General features: G+C 37.9%; 1 pseudogene; it reads left to right on the top strand.

Moving 5' to 3' along the window:
* The first annotated feature begins 596 nt into the window (after positions 1-596).
* Positions 597-773, top strand: LOC116745628 (annotated as a pseudogene).
* The last annotated feature ends 16644 nt before the right edge of the window (positions 774-17417 follow it).

The raw sequence follows: 17417 nt of genomic DNA, 5'->3' as shown, positions 1-17417 counted from the left end.
TCTCTTTATTATAGGTCACATATATTTCCCTGTTTTTTTTTTTCTTTGTTTTCTACTGGATGTTTGACATTGTAAATGTTACATTTTTGAATACTGAATTTTGTTGCTTTCTTTTAAAGAATGTTGAGTTTAGTTTGGTCAGGCAGTTAAATTATGTGAAATCCTCTTAAACCTATAAATTTTGTTAAGGTGTGTCTAGAATAGCTTTCAATCTATATCTATTTTATTCCTACTATTAAAATGTGAACTTTCTAAGTTCTCTCTAATCTGTCTGGTTAGAACTTGAGCATATCCTATTCTCTCTGGGAATTATTCAGCTTGTAGCTCTCCATTACACAATTTTTTTTTTCATGACATTTGTACATTGCTCAGCCTTACCTTATCCAACAAATGCATACTTAATATTCAGCAACCTGTTCAAAAAACTTCCATGCTGGTTTCTAGAGTTCTTAATCTGTGTAATTCCCTCCACTCTCCGGTACTCTGGATTAAACCTTATCCTCACAAAACTCTGATTGCTGTACCTTCAACTTAGCAAGACAACTGTACTCTGCACGTGTTCCCATCTCTGCACTGTGTTCTAAAAACTGCCCCCAATTGCTTCTCAGCCTTTTGGCTAAGATCAAGTGTAGTATCTGTTCTTATCAGTAAAAGTTGTCCCCAAGCAGAAAGTCAAGGCAATTGTAGAGCTCACCTAGTTTGTTTCCCTTCCCGCATAGTTCTCTAATGCTTTTTACAGTTGTTTCATATATTTTTTGAGTTTTCTATCCTTTTATGTCAGGAGGGCAAGTCCTGGACTAATGACTGTATCATGGTTGGAAACAAAAGTTACTTCACTTGGGGTTTCCCTAGTGGCACAGTGGTTGAGAGTCCGCTTGCCGATGCAGGGGACATGGGTTCATGACCCGGTTCGGGAAAATCCCACGTGCTGCAGAGTGGCTAGGCCCGTGAGCCATGGCCGCTGAGCCTGCGCATCTGGAGCCTGTGCTCTGCAACGGGAGAGGCCACAACAGTGAGAGGCCTGTGTACCACAAAAAAAAGTTACTTCACTTTGATTTTAATTCATTCACATTTCTGATGTTATTTGTTGACTGGCAGTGTCTATGACTTCTCTTTTGGAAATATTTTCTGAAATTTCCTCCCAGTCCTGCCAGAAAAAGAGGTTAAATAGGGTGTACAATTATGTCCAAAAAAAAAAAAAAAAAAGATTAGGATACGATCTGACTAGAGTGATTGATAAACTTTAATTCCAAGAAATAGAAAATAGTATCCACACTTTTAGGAATCCAGAACAATATTTGAATGTAGGGAATAGAGACTGGCCAGCTCTGTGTTAAATACCATAAAGTTTGGCAAAAGCTGCCTTAGTTGCTGTCAGCTTCTTGGCTTTTCTGATACACCTCTACCCACTAACTCAGGGACCCAGTATTCTCTGACTCTTCTCATCTTTCTGGTTCAAAGTGTGTTACCTAGTAAATGTAAAATAAAATTTTTATGAGATACTAATGACTCATAAAACTCAATATGCTATTCTAAAAATTTTAGAAAATCTAAAACCTTAAATTGAAAGAATGAATTACTAACAGTGTGAATTCAGGCCTCTGTCAAAGGGGTGGAAAAGAATATGGAAAGATTAGATCTCTCCTAGTACAAGTTATATAGACTAAGATGGAGGCCACTCTACCTACATCCCACCAGAGCTAGGTTAGGAGGGACAAAATAAGCATTCTAACAAAGATCTAAGAGGAGACAAAAAACACCTACCATTTCACATCTTCAATCACCGCACAGTCTGCAAAGCATGGCCTAGCCTTGCAATAACCTCCACTCTGCCCCTCCCCCACCCATTAGCTGGAGCCAGTGAATTATGGTGAAAGGCAGGAGCCCTCCAGCGTCTAGGGTGGAAATGACTTTAATTTCATCAGAGCCCTGGAGAAGAGACTATTAAAAGAGTTAATGGAACAAACTTCTGAATAGATGGGTCAGGCTGTGACAAACCAAAGTGTTTTTTTGATTTAAGAAGGAAAAAGGAAAATGAAAGCTGGAGATACAGACCTTGTAGCTCTGATGGCCTCTGAGTCCCCTATCAAATCAATCCTAAATGCAGTAGAGTCCTGATAATTTAATGAAGAACTCAAGAGGTGATGTGGTGGATTTGGTCACAAAGTTGAAATGGGGAAGAGGTACAGTGCACTACAGGGTCTGTTCCCCGCCATTGTTTTCTGAATTACAACTGGGGGCGGAATGAAGGATTACTCTATTTTAAAATGTTGACATCAGAATACAGGTTGTTGGAGTTTCAAAAGACCATAGTTAGAAAGTTCTCCTTAAAGTACAAATGCATGTAAGAATAAAATTGGACTGTGGTTTAGCAAATAAAATAATTAAGGTAAACAAGAAGTGAGATAGAGATAAAAGGAAAATGTTAGAGTACGGTTGGTAATGAAAATATACCCACAAAGTGAATTCTCCTAGTCACTTCAGGAGAAATAGTGAAATTATCATATTGTGATGGCTAAGATGTGCCAAAATCTCTGGGGTATTTGTAGATTTAGTTTGTAGTCAGCAGAGATAAAAAAGAGTATTTTTTTTTTTTGGCCATGCTTATTCTGAAAATATCTATCAAAAGATACACACTTTAGAGAATAGAAAATTTCCCATAGAATTTTCTTTTATAGTGATCCCAAATGTAGATCTTCAAGATCTTCAATATCCTTGAAAACAATGATGTAAGTAGCCACACATCCCTGGAGATCACTATAATAATTCATTGGGCAGAGTTACTCTATCTAAGCAACCTCTGTGGGCCCCAGGTTTGAGAAACTACATCTTTAGAGATCCTTTGACTCCTCTTGAAGGATTGGCATCCAAAACCCCTTTGTGAGTGAAGGGGCTCATTCCAAAAAGATGGAAAACCACTAATACTGGGCTTCTGACACTCTTAAAAATTACTGGACTAATGTCAAAATATTACAAAGTAATACCCAGTATCCCAAGTCAACTCCACTTACTGTGCATCATCTGATTGTCTTAAATGAAGTAGGAAGGTGAGGTTAAATACCATATACTGAGTACCTAGTAGGTATCAGGCACCCTGCATACTCCATCTAGAGAAGACATTTTTGTTTAATGGTGACTATAGTTGATGATACTGTTTGGACAAATGAAATTTGTGAAGAGAGTAGAATTTAAGTGTTCTCATACACACACACAAAGTAAACATGTAAGGTGATGGATGCTAATTAACTCAGTTATGGGAATTATTTCACCATGTACACAAATATCACATCATCATATTGTACCTGTTAAATTTATTACAGTTTGTCAATTATACCTCAAAAAAGCTGAAAAAAGAAGACATTTTTGTTTTAGAACACCTATATTCATTTCCCCTTCCAATTGTATCCCATTTTTCTTCATTAGAATACCGCTTCCACTGAAAAGGTATTAGAATACCTCAGGTACACACTACTATATGTAAAATAGATAACCAACAAGGACCTACTGTCTATCACAGGGAACTCTGCTCAGTATTCTGTAATAACCCAAATGGGAAAAGAATTTGAAAAAGAATAGATACATGTATATGTATAACTGAATCACTTTGCTGTACACCTGAAACTAACAATTAACAGCATTGTTAATCAATGATGCTCCAATATAAAATAACAATTAAAAAAATTTTAAAAAAACAAAAAATAGAACTGTAATACATGTGGACCTGTGTGTTAGGATTCCAGGGCATGAGGTACATATTATCTAATGGAGTGGTCACAAGAAACAGATGCCTGCCTTTCTGGTTCCCTGTTCAAACCTCACTGTTCTAACAAGGATCCCAAAGAACTCTGTAAGCTGATATAAGCTGATACTCAGAGGCTGGCCCTCACTCTGTGTTGATTATGGACTTATTGTTTCAAACTTTCTGATTCAAAATTAAACACATAACCAAATGACCATAATCCAAAAAAAAGGAATACTTCACTGAAGACAGTCTTGACAAGAAACTGTAATCAAATGTGCTCCTTATTACTGAACAAGAAGTGGCCTTTGACCCAACCTAGGCCAATTAGATGTTTCTTCTGTGATATTTCGAACACCATCAGAGAGTCAAAGAAGTTCTATTCCATTTGATTAAGGATGACTGGACTAGAGTTGCTGTTATAAAATTACTGCTATCTTTTCTGCTTCTGAGCCTCCAGAACTGATTTGGTTCAACCGCATTTCCATGCCTGATTCTTCAGGTTCTCATGGATATTGTCAAGCACCAATATCCATCCAGTAAACTATTTGCTTAATTTACTCAAAGCTGATTTCTTTTGCTCAAAATCAAAGAGTCCTTAAGGATATACTACCTCACTTGACACACAATTCTAAGATATTATGGTTGTGACCATTTCACTGTGGAAAAAAGTTTGACACAGAAAGATTCAATGACATGCCCAGAATCCCACTAGCTAGTAAGACTGACAGGGTATGGACCCAAATCTGGGTGTGTCTGACCCTGAGTTTCAGATTGTTAACCTACATTATACTGATTTCCATCTGTAATTTTCAAACTGCTTTCCCAAAGAGCCTCAATGTTCCACATGCTGATCCAAGATTTTTCACTGCTGAAATTGAATAATGGCAGCCTTGCCAATTTAGAGGAAATAATAACTTAATGGATAGAATGTTTTCAACTTTAAATTTTCCTTCCATAAATTTTTCTTAAACCTTTGGTGGTTTCTACTGCTTGCCTGTGAGGCAGAGAACAAAACAAATGAACAAGCAGCCAATGAATATTAATGGCAAAAGTCTGAAGCAACAGATCATGCCTCCCTCAAGAGCTTGTTGTTTGCATGCACGTGTGTTGTGATTTTATGTTACATACCTATAATATAGTCATTTTCTGCTAGGAAAATTGTTCCTAGTTCAAATGCTAGAATTAAATACATCCATATTTCATAGTATTATGCAAAGAGCACCATGATTTTCAAGTTGTCTGCCACCTCAAAAATTTTTTTTTTTAAATTGCCTCAAGTAAGCCTGAGACAATGGCAGCCAAACATTTTGGGTGGTATAAGTCATGTCACCTTTAGGAAAATCAGCCCTTTATCTACGTCCAAAGCCACCATATTTTGAGGATAAGGGCTTTGGCACTTACTGGATTCTACAAGAATAATGTCATTTGTCAGCCTAAATGCAAGACCCAGAATCAGTTTAAGGGACTTGAAATCTCATTTTGATTCTTGGCCTGGACACCAGCTAAAATGCCTTGGGCCTTGAGAAAGGCCAAGGTATGGTGTATTTATTGGCCATGACTGCAGATCTGGTTAACTTGATGAGAATTTATAGAAAAAGGGATGAAGCAAAGCGAGATTTACTTTTGGCTATAGATGCATCAAGATAGTGGCCTGGCCTTAAGTTAGAATAGCATCCCAGGAAAACTTCCCAGGGTTTAAGGATTAATATAATGAGAGTAGAATTTGGACCCCTGGGTCTTCCTAGCTTCTCCTACAGCAAGATCAGCTATTTCCCATTTTCCCATTTTTCCCCTGAAAATACCCCTCTTCCAAAATTCATATTGCTTCTGAAATTTCCTGGTCTCCAAGAAGACAGACCAAAATAAAATTATTTTAAATTTACTTTGGGCCAACAGTGGCAGAAGGAATAAGATATATACTAATGATCAAAACATAGGTGATCCTACACAAGTAAAGCTTACTGTCTAGCAAAATAAAACTTCCAGATTCCCCAGAAAATGAGCTATCTACTACCCTTCCTATCCTGAATATAAAACTTTGACCACTTTTACTTGTGCCTTCTTTAGCATATGGGTATAATATATAAATTTTGTATTAGTCTATTGACTCCATGTGCTAATTGGAGTCAACATGAATTGGTATCACCTTTCCAATGTCTATACAAGTATAGTCTCCAACTGAACTCTCCTAGATTGTAACATTGGATCTCATCAATTTAGATGAAGTAAATTTTCAGATAAATACATAGGTAGTGAAGCTTCAGGGAGGAACCCACGTATCATGCTCCCTTGGTGAGTCATTCCCTTAAAGAGGCAAGGCTGCTTCTCATCTTTCCTTCCATGAATCTGTATCTGTTTCCATATGGTCTGAATGTTTCTCAATTTCCAGGCTCATACCACCCAAAGAGTTTAAAAACTACTTTGGCACCTAGAGATGGCAGGGGAGACCTTCCATCCTTCATTGTTGATCCTTATTACCACATGTCACCAGGCAGTGCACTGGGCTCGTTTTGTTGACTTCCATCAACCATTTATATTGAGATATAATCCTGGGTCCTAGAAAAGAGGAATATTTTATGTCCCAAGTGAGTGATTCACACTCAACACTATGTTGATGTATTTTATGGGATGTAAAAATCTCTGTTCCGGTGATTTCAGCTCCATCAGCATAATTTTCTTCCACATGGCACAGGTAAATCATGGTTAAATATTGAATCATTTATCAATGAATGCATTGTAAGCCAGATCTCATAAAATCTCAGAAATAGATTGTGCTAAAAAAGCAGCTAGCAACCAACTATGATTTTCAAATTTTCCCTTCCATAATCTGTTCCTCATTTAGAGAGAAAACACTAAGGAAATTAAAAATTAGTAAGCTTTACTCCTTTATTGATAACAATATAAAAGTATAATGATTAGTATAGAATAAAAATATTATTGGGGGGCTTTATAAGAAGAAGGAAAATTTGAAAACTCTGTGCTTCTAGAATACAAATTGTCATTCTCTGTGAAAGCAACACATTTCAGAAAGTATACACACATCTTAGCTTCCCCACATTTAAACTTAAATCCACAGGGATAGCACATGGAATAAAAAAAGTTTATGATTGGATGAAGGGGTTTAGTGATGACAGGGGAAGTCAACCTTCTTTTTAAATAACTTTATGGGAGTATAATTTCTTTACAAGGTTGTGTTAGTTTCTGCTGTACACAAAGTGAATCAGCTTTGTGATATAACCCCATATCCTCTCGTTCTTGAGCCTCCCTCCCAAGCTCCCTATTCCACCCCTCTAAGTCATCACAAAGCATGGAGCTAATCTCCCTGTGCTATACAGAAGCTTCCCACTAGTCAACCATTTTATATTTGTTAATGTATATATGTCAGTGCTACTCTCTCACTTTGTCCCAGCTTCCCCTCCCCCCACCCCCATGTCCTCAAGTCCATTCTTTACAGCTATGTCTTTATTCCTGCCTTGCCACTAGGTTCATCAGTACCACTTTTTAGATTCCATATATGTGCATTAGCATATGGTCTTTGTTTTTCTCTTTCTTACTTACTTCACTCTGTATGACAGACTCTAGGTCCATCGACCTCACTACAAATAACTCAATTTTGTTCCTTTTTATGGCTGAGTAATATTCCATTGTATATATGTGCAATATCTTCTTTATCCATTCATCTGTTGATGGATATTTATGTTGATTCCATGTCCTGGCTGTTGTAAATAGTGCTGCAATGGATATTGTGGTACATGTATCTTTTGGAATTATGGTTTTCTCAGGGTATATGACCAGAAGTGGGACTGCTGGGTCATATGGCAGTTCTGTTTTTAGTTTTTAAAGGAGCCTCCATACTCTTCTCCATACTGACTGCATCAATTTACATTCCCATCAACAGTGCAAGAGGATTCCCTTTTCTCCATACCCTCTCCAGCATTTATTATTTGTAGATTTTTTTGATGATGGACATTCTGGATGTGAGATGATACCTTATTGTGCTTTTGATTTGCATTTCTCTGATGATTATTGATGTTGAACATCTTTTCATGTGTTTGTTGGCCATCTGCATGTCTCCTTTGGAGAAATGTCTATTTAGGTCTTCCATCCATTTTTGGATTGGGTTGTTTGTTTTTTTGATATTGAGCTGAATGAGCTGCTTGTATATTTTGGAGATTAATCCTTTGTCAGTTCTTTGTTTGGAAATATTTTCTCCCATTCTGAGGGTTGTCTTTTCATCTTGTTTTTGGTTTCCTTTGCTGTGCAAAAGCTTTTAAGTTTCATTAGGTCCCATTTGTTTATTTTTTATTTTATTTCCATTATTCTATGAGGTGGGTCAAAAAAGATCTTGCTGTGATTCATGTCAAAGAGTATTCTGCCTGTTTTCCTCTAAGAATTTTATAGTGTCTGGCCTTACATTTAAGTCTTTAATCCATTTTGAGTTTATTTTTGTGTATGGTGTTAGGAAGTGTTATAATTTCATTCTTTTACATGTAGCTGTCCAGTTTTCCCAGATCCACTTAGTGAAGAGGCTGTCTTTTCTCCATTGTATATTCTTGCCTCCTTTGTCAAAGATAAGGTGACCATATGTTCATGGCTTTATCTCTGGACTTTCTATCCTGTTCCATTGATTGACATTTCTGTTTTTGTGCCTGTCTTGATTACTGTAGCTTTGTAGTATAGTCTGAAGTCAGGGAGACTGATCCCTCCAGCTCCATTTTTCCTTCTCAAGGTTGCTTTGGCTATTTGGGGTCTTTTGTGTTTCCATACAAATTGTAAAATTTCTTGTTTTAGTTCTGTGAAAAATGCCACTGGTAATTTGATAAGGATTGCATTGAATCTGTAGATTGCTTTGGGTAGTATTGTCATTTTCACAATGTTGATTCTTCCAATCCAAGAACGTGGTATATCTCTCCATCTGTTTGTGTCATCTTTAATTTCTTTCATCAGTGTCTTATAGTTTTCTGCGTACAGATCTTTTGCCTCCTTAGGTAGGTTTATTTCTAGGTATTTTATACTTTTTGTTTCAATGGTAAATGGGAGTGTTTTCTTAATTTCTCTTTCTGATTTTTCATTGTTAGTGTATAGGAATGCAAGGGATTTCTGTGCATTAATTTTTTATCCTGCTACTTTAACAAATTCACTGATTAGCTCTAGTAGTTTTCTGGTGGCATCTTTAGGATTGCCATGTCATCTGCAAACAGTGACAGTTTTACTTCTTCCTTTGCAATTTGTATTCATTTTATTTCTTTTTCTTTTCTGGTTGCCATCACTAGGACTTCCAAATCTATGTTGAATAATAGTAGTGAGAGTGGGCACCCTTGTCTTGCTCCTGATCTTAGAGGAAATGCTTTCAGTTTTTAACCATTGAGGATGATGTTGGCTGTGGTTTTATTTTATATGGCCTTTATTATATTGACATAGGTTCCCTCTATGCCCACTTTCTGGAGAGTTTTTATCATAAATCTGTGTTGAATTTTGTCAAAAGCTTTTTCTGCATCTATTGAGATTATCATATGGTTTATATCCTTCAGTTTGTTAATATGGTGTATCACATTGATTGATTTGTGTATATTGAAGAACCCTTGCATTCCTGAGATAAACCCCACTTGATCATGGTGTATGAACCTTTTAATGTGCTGTTGGATTTTGTTTGCTAGTATTTTATTGAGGATTTTGTATCTGTGTTCATTAGTGATATTGGCCTGTAATTTTCCTTTTTTGTGACATCATTGTCTGGTTTTGGTATCAGGGTGATGGTGACCTCATAGAATGAGTTTGAGAGTATTCCTCCCTCTGCTATATTTTGGAAGAGTTTGAGAAGGATAGGTGTTTACTATTCTCTAAATGTTTGATAGAATTCACCTGTGAAGCCGTCTGGCCCTGGGCTTTTGTTTGTTGGAAGATTTTTAATCACAGTTTCAATTTCAGTGCTTGTGATTGGTCTGTTCATGTTTTCTTCTTCTTCCTGCTTCAGTCTTGGAAGGTTGTAATTTTCTAAGAATTTGTCTATTTCTTACAGGTTGTCCTTTTTATTTACATATAGTTGCTTGCTGTAGTCACTCATGATCCTTTGTATTCCTATGGTATCAGTTGTTACTTCTCCTTTTTCATTTCTAATACTGTTGACTTGAGTCTTCTCACTTTTTTCCCTGATGTGTATGGCTAATGGTTTATCAATTTTGTTTATCTTCTCAAAGAACCAGCTTTTAGTTCTATTGATACTCACTATTGTTTCCTTTATTGCTTTTTCATTTATTTCTGATCTGATCTTTATGATTTCTTTCTTTCTGCTAACTTTAGTTTTTTTGTTCTTCTTTCTCTAATTGCTTTCAGTGTAAGGTTAGGTTGTTTATTTGAGATTTTTCTTGTTTCTTGAGGTAGGATTATATTGCTATAAAATTCCCTCTTAGAACTGCTTTTGCATCCCAGAGGTTTTGGGTCATCGTGTTTTCATTGTCATTTTTTTCTATGTATTTTTTCATTTCCTCTTTGATTTCTTCAGTGATCTCTTGGTTGTTTAATAGAGTACTGTTTAGCTTCCATGTGTGTATTTTTTACAGTTTTTTTTTTCCCTGTAACTGATATCTAGTCTCATAGTGTTGTGGTTGGAAAAGATGCTTGATACAATTTCAATTTTCTTAAATTTACCAAGGCTTGATTTGTGACTAAAGATATGATCTATCATGGAGAATATTCCATGTGCACTTGGGAAGAAAGTGTGCTCTGTTGTTTTTGGATGGAATGTCCTATAAATATTAGGTAAGTACATCTGGTCTAATGTGTCATTTAAAGCTTGTGTTTCCTTATTTATTTTCTGTTTGGATGATTTGTCCATTGGTATAAGTGGAGTGTTAAAGTCCCCTATTATGCTTGTGTTACTGTTGATTTCCCCTTTCATGGCTGTTAACATTTGCCTTATGTATTGTGGTGCTCCTATGTTGGGTGCATAAGTATTTACAATTGTTATATCTTCATCTTGGATTGATTCCTTGATCATTATATAGTGTCCTTCCTTGTCTTTTGTAATAGTCTTTATTTTTAAGTCTATTTTGTCTGATATGAGAATTGCTACTCTAGCTTTCTTTTGATTTCCATTTGCATGGAATATCTTTTTCTATCCCCTCACTTTCAGTCTGTATGTGTCGATCGGTCTGAAGTGGGTCTCTTGTAGACAACATATATATGGGTCTTGTTTTTATATCCATTCAGCCAGTCTATGTCTTTTGGCTGGAGCATTTAATCCATTTACATTTACAGTAATTATTGATATGTATGTTCCTATTACCATTTTCTTACTTGTTTTGGGTTTGTTTTTGTAAGTCTTTTCCTTCTCTTGTGTTTCCTGCCTAGAGAATTTCCTTTAGCATGTGTTGTAAAGCTGGTTTGGTGGTGCTGAATCCTCTTAATTTTTGCTTGTCTGTAAAGCTTTTGATTTCTCCATCAAATCTGAATGAGATCCTTGCTGGCTAGAGTAATCTTGTTTGTAGTTTTTTTCCCTTCCATCACTTTAAATATATCTTGACACTCCATTTTAGCCTGTTTAGTTTCTGCTGAAAGATCAGCTGTTATCTTTATGGGGATCACCTTGTGTGTTATTTTCTCTTTATCCTTTGTTGCTTTTAATATTTTTTCTTTAATTTTTCTTAGTTTGATTCATATGTGCCTCAGAGTGTTTCTCCTTTGGTATATCCTGTATTGGACTCTCTGTGCTTCCTGGACCTGATTGACTATTTCCTTTCCCATGTTGGGAAATTTTTTAACTATAATCTCTTCAAATATTCTCTTAGACCCCTTCTTTTTTCTTCTTCTTCTTGGATGCCTATAATTTGAATGTTGGTGTGCTTAATGTTGTCCCAAAGGTCTCTGAGACTGTCCTCCATTCTTTTCATTCTTTTTTCTTTATTCTGCTCTGTGGCAGTTATTTCCACCATTCTATCTCCCAGCTCACTTATCCGTTCTTCTGCCTCAGTTACTCTGCTATTGATTCCTTCTAGAGTATTTTTAATTTCAGTTATTTTGTTGCTCATTAATGTTTGTTTCCTCTTTAGTTCTTCTAGGTCCTTGTTAAATGTCTCTTGTATTTTCTCTATTCTATTTGCAAGATTTTGGATCATCTTTACTATCATTACTCTGAATTCTTTTTCAGGTAGTTTGCCTATTTCCTCTTCATTTATTTCATCTTGTAGGTTTTTATCTTGCTCCTTTGCCTGTAAGATATTTCTATGTCTTCTCATTTTGTCTAATTTACAGTATTTGTGGTCTCCTTTCCCTAGGCTGCAGGGTCATAGCTCCTCTTGCTTCTGTTCTCTGCCCCCCAGTTGTGGAGTTGGTCCAGTGTCTTGTGCAGGCTTCCTGCTGGGAGGGACTGCTGCCTGCATTTTCTGGTGGGTAGAGCTGAGTCTTTTCCTTCCAATGAGTAAGGCTGTGTGAGGTTGTGTGTTTTGGGGTGTCTGTGAGCTTAGTATGACTTTAGGTAGTCTGTATGATGATGGGTGGGTTTGTGTTCCTGTCTTGTTTGTTGTTTGGTGTGAGGTGTCCAGTGCTGGAAGCTGTTGGCAGTTGGGTGGAGTCAGGCCTTGGATTCAGATAGAGGCCTCTCTGAGAGCTCTCAGCAGATAATCTTCCCTGGGGCCGGCAATTCGCTACTGGTCCAGCATCCTGGACTCAGTGCTCCCACCCCAGAGCCTTAGGCCCAAATTCTGGTCGAGGGACCAAGACCCTGCAAGTCACTCTTCCCAGCAATAAAGGGGGGGGGGGGGAGAAAAAGACTAACAAAACACCAGACAAATGGTAAAAAGTAAAATCAAAGAGAAACAAGGAAACATGTACACACACAAAAGAAACAAAAACAGAACCAAATAAATTAAAAAGCAAGAGAACAACCAGACAAACAAAAGAAACCAAGAACAAAATCAAACAATTAAGAAGAAAGCTGACAAAAACACAAACCCAAAAAACAAAACCAAAGCAGAGTGCCAACTGAAGAATGAAGCAAAGAAACAAAACGAACTGACAAAAAAGATTTAGAAAAAAAGAGAAAGGGGAAAGAAGATAGAATGACAGAAAAGCAACATAGAAACAGAAATATTTTTTAAAAATAGAAAATATATTAAAGAAAAAAAAGACAAGCAAAACACCAGAGATATGGTATAAACAAAATCAAACAAAAAAAGACAGAAACTAGAAAACACACACACCTGTAAAAGAAACAAAAACAGAGCCAAATAAAATAAGAAACATGAGAACAACCACATAAATAGAAGAACTCAAAAATGAAATCAAACAATTTGGATTAAAACTAACAAAAACACATAACTTAAAAACAAAACCAAAGCAGTGTGCCAACTGAGAAATCAAGCAAGGAAACAGAACAAACCAGTAAAAATGACTAATAAAATAAATTAAAAAGGGAAAAAAGCCCAGGACAACAGAAAAGCAAAGTAAAAATAGAAATGTATAAAAAATATGTTATAAAACATGGAGATTCCAAAAGACTAAATTAAAAAAAAAATCTAAAACAACAACAAACAAACAAAAAGAGGAACAAAAACCAAAAAAGAAAAAAAAAAAGCTAGAACTATCAACAGAATGAATCAAACCATAATAAAATTAATAGTAATAATTGTTTCCCTGGAGTCTCAGCTGTAAGTGTCCTTGCACATGCTGTGAGTTACAGCCCACCTCCACCTCCCCAAGAGGTCCTCCTCTCCTCTGGCCTGGTCTCTGGACCTTCTGTGTGCCCTATGGGGACCACTCAGACTCCGATTTGGCCCAGTTCCTGCATGTGCTTGCCTCCAAATTCCACAGCTGCCAGAGGTAGACCGTTCTCATTTGTGGGAACACTCATTGTCTACTCAGATATTCCATAAATGCAGGGTCTACCTAGCTGATTACAGGGATTTAATCTGCAGCTTGTACAGCTGATGGAAAGATTTTTGATCTTCTTCCTTAGTCACCCCCTCCCTGGGGTTCAGCTTTGGTTTTATCCCCACCTCTGCATGTGGTCCATCCACAGGAGTCTGGTCCTGAGGCTGCCTTGGAGCTCTTGGGTCTGCCCCTGTGAGGACCAGGTGCAGAGGTAGGATGACTGCTTGGATCACAGGAGCCCCAGTGGCGCCGAATGCACAGGGAAGTCAGTGGCCACGGGCATAGGAGATATGACCTTAGTGAGGGCCTTTTCTGGTGCCCAGTGTAAGGCACGTGAGGGCCAGCCTTGGCCAGGTTTTTCTGGCACCCTGCTGTAGGTGCGTGAGGGCCATCCATGAGCAGGGTTTTTTTTTATTGTCATCGGCAGGCGTCAGTGTGTGGGGAGAGAGAGGCTATAATAGTGGCTCTTTCCCCTGTGTGTGACTCAGCAGTAGTGCCCTGCTTCCATGGCAGTCCAGTCTTCCTCCATAGTCATTCCCTGCTGCAGATTTCCTCCCTCCAATCCCCTCAGTCCGTCTCCCCACAGCCAACAGCAGTTCTCTCTCTGGACCCCTTCTCCAATCCCCATGTATCAGCTCCCAGCTCCCTTGCACCCCTGTGAATACACATCCCAGTCCGAAGCACATAGGTCCGCGGTACGGACCGTCTGTGTAGTTCTCACTCTGTCCCATCTGCCACTGATTGGCTGCTTCACCCTCTTCTGACAGCCTCAAATGCTTCCCTTCTGTCCCAATCTATTTCCCTGTTGGAGAGGGGGTTTCCCTGAATTTGGGAATCTCTCCTCTGCTTCAGCTCTCCTGCCCCAGGGTGCAGGTCCCTTCCCACTTCCTCTCCTCCTCTTCTCCCTCTTTTTTTCTGTCCTACCCAGTTATGCAAGGATCTTTATAGTCCTTTCAGGTGTCCAAGGTCTTCTGCTAGTCTTCAGCTGGTGTTCTGTGAGAATTGTTGCATCTACAGGTGTATTCTTGATGCATCCGTGAAGAGAGATGAACTCCACCTCCACCTACTCCTCTTCCATCTTGAATCTCACTTAGTCAACCTTTAAACATTCTAGTAAGGAATAAAGTGTCTGGGTAGAGATGTTCCAAAGACAAATCTCTGCAATCAAACCTCATTTACTTCTAAAATAGTACCACCAATTGCTTTGCTGGGAATTGAGATGAAATCAAGGAACTTTTTCTGAAGTCCTTCAATTTGACTTGTTCATTGCTTGGTTCTGTATATTTACAAACAGAGACACATGGAGAGAGCAATTTAAGTACAAAGGAGATAATGGTTTCCTACCCCCAGGCTCCTCTGTCCATACTTGCGTGCCACATACCTGATTACGAAAAAGAAGACTAAACTTGAATCTACAGAGGGCATAGAAAATGATCCAGAGAGATGACCTCAGATGGAAATTGAGCAGAGCCTGAATATGTAAATGGTTTGATATGATTTTAAAAGATGAGATTAAGGAACTTGAGTCCCTGTCACTCTGAACATTTCTTTCCTCTTAGAAATGGCAAATTAAATATCATTGTACAGGCAGTGATTCTTTCTATTTCAAGACACTGAGTTCACTCTTATTTCAATGATTGGTGACCCAAGAAACAAGGTTGAATAAACACTCTCTCATTTAGTATGTGAATGCCCAGCCCACACCTCCTTGCCTTTGGGGATTGTTTAGAAAAAACAACCTGTCAATACACTCCTAAAATAAAATATGTTTATTCTTGTGCTGTCAGAGGACATTAAGGCAAACCCTAAGCTCTTTCCAAGATTAGGACAAGTTCCAGGCAAAACTGGGAAGTAAATACCTGCTTGTCATGAGAGGAATTTGATCGCAGGCAGGATAAGCTGAGTGAAGTTATCTGGGACCAGGAAGGAGTCCAAGTAGTCCCAGAAGGTCATGGTAGGCTAGAGGCAACCATGAGAACACAGTCAAGAATCTGTTATCTTTGGCAAGTCAGACAGAAATGGGAGTCTAGAGAGTAGATTCCCCAAAGAGGTGATTTATTTGAGGCATAGAAAAAGAAAATAAGTAGGGAGAAAACACCAGGGTATTTCTCTCAGTAAGGATAAAGGGGACAAATCATTAAGCTTCTAGTAGGCTGGAAATATGCACTGGGATGAGTAAGAGGATATTGGGAAAGGCAAGAAACTGCCTCTGGGGGTCCAGGCTCACTATGAAACTTGGTGGTACAGAGTATGAACCTACTTTCTTGGTAATAAGGGGAATGCAGTGACTGGGTTCTTGGAACACCAGAAATCACTGATGCCAACCCTATGAGCAACTGAGGGAAGGTGCTTCATGCCACCTGCTTAAAGCCAGAATTTGTGTCAGATTAAACCTATTTGTACAAGGTTGAACCTGCAGGGGAGGATAAGTAAGTTACAGTTATCAGGATTAGAGAGAGAAGCTTTGGGAAATCCAGCAGGCCAGCACAGTACTCCCTAGTTTACCAGGCAGCCTCGGTGAAAAGAACGCTGATTTTAGTATTGTAAGGTTTATTGTGAATATCAGCTCTATCTCAGGCCAGTATGTATACAAGTTAGGAGTGTAGGATCTGAAACCCCATTGTGTGGGCTTGAAGCCAGTTCTGTTGCACTGGGTAAGTTCCTTAATCATCCTTTGCTTCAGTTTTCTCATCTATAAAATGGACAATAATTATAATGTTTTTCTCAGCAGTTGCTGGGAGGATTAAATGAGTGCATACATGTAGACACTTAGATCTGTGTCTGAACCTACTAAGTACACAATCAGCATTAATCATTATTATTATGAGGCATTGAGCAAGGTATTCAATGCTTAAGCTCTTTTTATTCTTGTTTTCTCATCTGAAAATAGACACAACAGCACTTATTTCATACAGTACTTATAAATATTTAAATAAGATAAGGTATAGAGACACGACATCATGTTTGGCACAGCATAGGTGTGCTAATTTTGAATGCTTTTGTGTCTCAGCAACAGAAAACCCTATTAACAATGACTTAAATCTAAAGAGAGTTTATTTTTGTCACAAAGAAAATAGTCCAGAGTTTGGATGTTTTACACATTTAGTCAGAGACTTCAGGATGTCTGAGCTCTGAGTCAGCATCTCTGCTATTACTTTGGCTGGCTTAGTCCTTGTTTAAGACAAGGAGAAAGGAGCGGGGACACTGTGAGCCCCACACAAAGTGAAAGTATATGCCTGGATAAGGTTGCCAGGTAAAATACTGTATCCCCAGTTAAATTTGAGATTCAGATAAACAATGAATACATTTTTAGGATAAGTATTTCCTAAACAATATTTGAGACATACTTATACTAAATATCAGTGGTTTGTCTGAAATTCAAATTTAACTGGGCATTTATCTACTAACTCTGGCATCCCTATGCCAGGAACTCAGCAGATTTTCACTGCAGCCTCATTGGCCAGTCTCTGTGACTCTGTAATCAGTACTGCAAAGGAAGCCGGGAAAGTATTTGATGATTTCATTCTTCATAGTTGGCAAAGGACAAAGGGAGTAGGACATAATACTAGGTTGATCAAATAATGTCACTTGTCTCAGTAGGTGTTCACTAAATGTTCATTTCTTCCTGTTACCCTCTTCCCAAGGGCCTGATTGTCCCTTTACACAGAAGAAAGTACATAATCAACTTTACTGCCTTAAAGTATTACATCATGAATATCAACATATGAAATCAGCAATCCATAGTTAAAAAGACAGATCTGAAACTTAATTGGCAAGTCCAGGGGTTGACTACATGAAACATATACAG

The sequence above is a fragment of the Phocoena sinus genome, chromosome 1, assembly GCF_008692025.1.
Source record: "Phocoena sinus isolate mPhoSin1 chromosome 1, mPhoSin1.pri, whole genome shotgun sequence".
Lineage (NCBI taxonomy): Eukaryota > Metazoa > Chordata > Mammalia > Artiodactyla > Phocoenidae > Phocoena > Phocoena sinus.
This window is presented reverse-complemented; position numbering and strand designations above follow the sequence as displayed.